Raw genomic sequence first — 5,333 nt, 5'->3', positions numbered from 1 at the left:
TAATGAGGATTCCTATGAGTTATGCTGTTTTTAAGGAAGCATTAATGACTGATATAAACTGAGCTACTATTAAATCCATGTGGGCAGTTTGAATACTTTAAAAGAAGATAATGGAGAAGGGGGAAAAGACAGTGAAAGTAAATTAAAAGAAATAGGAGTAAGTAAAGGTTCACTGTGTCAACTATCAAGTATTATTTGGTTATACCTTGAGAGTTAAAACACATTTTATTTCTCTCATATTTTAAAAATTTTTATGTGTTATGTTTACTCTATAGATTTAATGCAGTGTTAGAAGGCTGGTCTCTGCTATTGCCATGGAGGTGTGCCAGTGAAATAGAATATTATCTTAAGATGAAAAAGACATTTTCTGTATTTATTTTACATCCACAATCAGGGAAGAATACACTTGTAGCCCCTTACTGCCACATACTGAGGATCACTGCCATGCACAGAATTGTAGCCATTCACATCAGTTTGGAGGATCCCAGGGCCACTAGAGCAAAGTGCGTTCTCTCAAATTGGAAGCAGAAGTAAAGAGTTCCACTGAGTAAATTCATGTTCCATATTTAATCTAAAAAACAAGATGCAGGGCTTCCCTGGTGGCGCAGTGGTTGAGAGTCCGCCTGACGATGCAGGGGACACGGGTTCGTGCCCCGGTCTGGGAGGATCCCACATGCCGCGGAGTGGCTGGACCCGTGAGCCATGACCGCTGAGCCTGTGCATCCGGAGCCTGTGCTCCCGCAACGGGAGAGGCCGCAGCAGTGAAAGGCCCACGTATCGCAAAAAAAAAAAAAAAAAAAAAAAAGATGCAAATTGATTCTGGATCCAAGGGGGAAAAGATCATAGTCATGTCACAAAATGTCTGTGACTGGACAGCTCTTCTCAATCTGTGGTCGTAGCATAGCCAGTTTGATGTTATCCAGACCATTTCCCCTGTCCACAACTTTGTCTATGCTGTGACAGCTGTGCCTGTGTACCTCGAGCAAAGAGCAAAGGACTGAAAGATAAGAAAGAGAAACACTTGCTTACGAATGTCCTGTTTTAAAGCTTGGGGGTCAGGACACAATTGTACTGTGCCTGTCATGGGGCCTTGTGGACAATGGCACCCAGAAAAATGCTCTGTGTTTCTAATGACATAGCCAGTGTGACACTTCTGAGCATCATATATACATTTTTTTAAGTTGGAATAAGTTTTCCTGTTATACCTCAGGATCACTAGATATCTCAGGATCACTAGAAGCTTTTATCTTAAAAGAAATTTTCTTTTATTTCCAGAGCATTTATAATTACCAAATAATTGTTTTAAAGATTGTTTAGTAGTTTCCTCAGTGTACAGTAGGTCATTATTTACTGTTTTTTAAACAGATTGAAAAATGTGTATTATCTTGAGATAAAAACTTTCTGTATAAGTAAATAAATCTTATCTAAAATGGTTTAATTGTGTATTCTTTATTTCCATATTGTGGAAGAGAAATTTTAGCTCTAAATAAGTAGTGGTAGTATCTTTAACTCTGACTTTAAGGTACTTTCTCAGAGTATTTTGTCACTTTTGGAAATTGAGTGGATTTTGTTGTTTTTTTTGCAGTTACATTGTTACAGTTTCTTTGGCAAAGGCCAACTTATTCCACTCATCTTTGCCCAGAGCATCTTGATGTGGCAGCAGCTGTTCTGCTTAGAAGCTGGTGTGATTAGTGTTTTGGGTTCAACCCATCTTTGTTTTAGGGAGGTACAATTTGGCCTATTAAAAAAAAGTTTTTTACATTTGATATGTTGTCCGTGTAAAGGGAAGATCCTCATCCACTCCTCTGGGGAATTCTGGGAGAATGAGGCATACTTAACATTATTTTCCAAATCTCCTATGTGAACAAGTATATCAATGAAATAGACATCTTTCATCACCACAGATTTTTGTCCATTATTTTGCATTTCTGTTCCATTTTGCACAGTGCTATCTGAAGTTGTTTATAGGTGAGATGTTTGTAAAATACAGAACTTGTTCACCAAATCAGCTAAGAGGAAAACTTTAGGGATTTCTATATGATTTAAAACATAGACTTGATTTTTATTTTAAAAATGGCAATCGCTGTATAGTGACAATACATACTTTCAAAACCCGTCCTAACAAAGCTGTACTTGACTGTTACTGCACATGCAGATTGCTTTAGTGATGAATATGCCTTTTGTAAACTCAGTATGCACATGGTAGCAAATAGCATCTCAAATTTAGGGAAATTATAAATTTATCTTTATGTCTTCAATGGAAAATAGAGAGGGACAAATATTTTCATCATTTAATAAAAGAAAAAGATGCAACATAAGTGTGCGTAATCCATGCAAAATCATATCAGTAAGCATGGTCTTCTTGATGCTACCTTTGTGCTTCCTTTCTGGACGTGGCAAGTATTAACCACCTTCTGATCTGTCATGGTGCCCCATGGATGAACAACTGAATGACCCTCTTCTCATATCCTTTTCACTTTAATATCTTTTTCTTTTTTAAAGTGAATATACAATTTATTTAACATTCAAACTTCATTAAGACATGTGCAATATGGCAATTTTACTGGGGTAAACGTTTAACCCTATCTAGGATGATTGCTTGCTGGGGCTTAGCAACAGGGTCCAGTTCACACTTAGCACTAATTAAATACTTTATTGAATAAATATAATACCAAACAAAATGCATTCAAATGCTTTCTAAAAAAATCAATTTTAAAGGTCTTTCTGCGGGCTTCCCTGGTGGCACAGTGGTTGAGAGTCTTTTTTATATCTTTTAGTCCACAAGTATATTATTAAATGATAGAGAACATCTAATATGACCATTTCTACAGAACTAGGAAATAAATTTCTAAGAAAGAAAGATTTTACAGACCCCATCTTTTATACCCACCCCAACAGTCTAACTCTAAAGAGGATAAAGCCAACGACTTTCCTCACAAGAGCTCACGACTAATGTTGCTTTGCTATCAAAATCTGTATTTCTGATCCGCTATGAGCATTGAGACAAGATTCAAATATTCCCAAAGAAAGAAGCACAATGCACGTTGTGATTGCCTATCAGCAACAGCGAGGACTGCATTCAAAACTATCTCATCCCAGGAATTAAATAAGGTCAGCCACATTCATTGGCATTTCCTCCACTGTAGTATTGTAGAAAGTATCAGTGTCATGAAGAATCCTCTTGCCTTCTTCAGTAACAAAGTTTATAGCCACACCTTTCCTCCCAAATCTACCCGCTCTGCCAATTTCGCTCTTTATTCAGACAGTGTGCTGTTTCACTTATGATTCCACGTCCTAAATTACGTCGCCGTTTCTGAGTGCCATCTCGTCATCAACTGCTGCTATCGACCCCAACAAGTCGGTAGTGATCAGAACACAGCTTGACCCTGATCAGAATTCCCTCATGATAACATCTCTTTCCTTCTGGTCCATGTCACCATGCAGAGCAGAAACTGAAATCCCTGGCATGCATTTTCTCAGTGAGCCAGTCCACCTTATGCCTTGTGTTGAGAAAAATAACAGCCTGTGTAATCGTCAGTGTCTCGTACAAGTCACAAAGTGTATCCAACTTCCATTCCTCTCTTTCAACATTAATATAATACTGTTTAATTTCTTCAAGGGTCAATTCTTCCTTTTTCACCAGAATTCGAATGCGATCTCTCATGAATTTTTTGGTCACTTCCAACACATCTGTTGGCATTATGGCAGAAAGCAACACCACCTGAATACTTGTATTTAATTTTTGGAAAATCTCATAGATTTGATCCTTAAACCCTCGGCTCAGCATTTCATCTGCTTCATCCAAAACAAACATTCTGATCCATTTTGGAGAAAGGTATCTTCTGTTTAACATATCAAACACTCTCCCTGGTGTACCAACAACAATATGTGGTGCTTCAGCCTGAAGTTTTTGCATTTCATTTCGAACGTTGGCTCCACCAATGCAGGCATGACAAATTGCTCCCATATAGTCTCCAAGTGCCAGAATTACCTTTTGGATCTGTGGAGTCAGTTCTCTGGTGGGGGCCAATACTAGTGCTTGGGTCTCCTTGAACTCAATCTCCAACTGTTGCAGGATGGAAATAGCAAATATGGCTGTCTTGCCAGTACCTGACGGAGCTTGAGCAATCGCATCATACCCTTTAATACACGGGCTAATAGCTCTCTGCTGAATAGCTGATGGCTTCTCAAAACCATAAGCATAGATGCCTCGAAGAAGAGACTCCTTTAAATTCATATCATCAAAGTTATCACAATCTCATTCCTGTTGCTCTCGATGACACCATCGGGCTCCGTTCCCTCTGGGCCGCCGTGTTCTCTGTTATAATCCGCGGAGCTACCAGACATGATCCAATGAACCACTCAGTGCCCGACTGGAAAGCTAATACCTTTTTACTTCTATGTTAATATTCTGTCTATATGCTCCAGATTATAATTATATTTTAAAAGGGATTTTGCCTAAATTGGGCAGCTAATCTATAAAGAACAATATATAAGATGTCTATAAGCTATTTTTGCTGTTTATACCAGTGGGTACAAAAATCTAATTGCAAGGAAAGTTGCAGTTAAACATCACTCAAATATGAAGCACTGTGGGGCAAATATATTATGCATTGTACATCAATCTGCACATATGTACCCAAACCAAATCCTTGCTCCGCATCAGACATTTAATCATATTACCAGCATTTATAGCTATCTGAAATTACTGCATTTACTTGTTGATTTATTATTTGTCTCCCATCATGACTATGTAAATTCCAGGAGAGTAGGGGCTTCTGATGGTTTTTTCCATTGCTGTATCCCAGGTGCTGTAGCTCCAACATTTGACACAGACAAGATACCCAGTAAATATCAGTTGAATGGATAAATAAATGAATAAATGAACGAATGAATACTGTGTATCAGGATCTGCATCTGGGGCCTGGAAGGTACCCTAGATCTTCCTTCTAAACATTTTATTTTATAGTTGGAAAAATGGAGTTTGAAGGAGAAAAAGTAGTTTGCAGCAAGCTACTTGGGATTATTAATAGCACACCTGGGACTAAAATATGGTCTCTTAACTCCTGGTCTAGTGTACTTTGAAATGCAATTCAACTTGATATGAATGGTGGTGATTTTTTATATGGAAATGGTAGAAATTCCTTCTGCAATTGGTTCAAGTAGAGATCCTAATTAGAATACATCATAATAATTAGAAATGACTGTGTACGAATAGAAGTATATGAAGAATAGGTGAATAAAAATACAAATTTGCATGTACAGTCTAATAACAACTATGTACAACGTATCTATGTCAATTAATAAGAGCCAGTGGATGTAAGTGGTTATAA

At 37.8% G+C, this 5,333-nt stretch overlaps 1 pseudogene; it reads right to left on the bottom strand.

Moving 5' to 3' along the window:
- Nucleotides 1-2,770: 2,770 nt before the first annotated feature.
- Nucleotides 2,771-4,375, bottom strand: LOC101283922 (eukaryotic initiation factor 4A-II-like; annotated as a pseudogene).
- Between the last annotated feature and the right edge of the window lie 958 nt (nt 4,376-5,333).

The sequence above is a fragment of the Orcinus orca genome, chromosome 11 (assembly GCF_937001465.1).
Source record: "Orcinus orca chromosome 11, mOrcOrc1.1, whole genome shotgun sequence".
In the NCBI taxonomy this organism is placed as follows: Eukaryota; Metazoa; Chordata; class Mammalia; order Artiodactyla; family Delphinidae; genus Orcinus; species Orcinus orca.
This window is presented reverse-complemented; position numbering and strand designations above follow the sequence as displayed.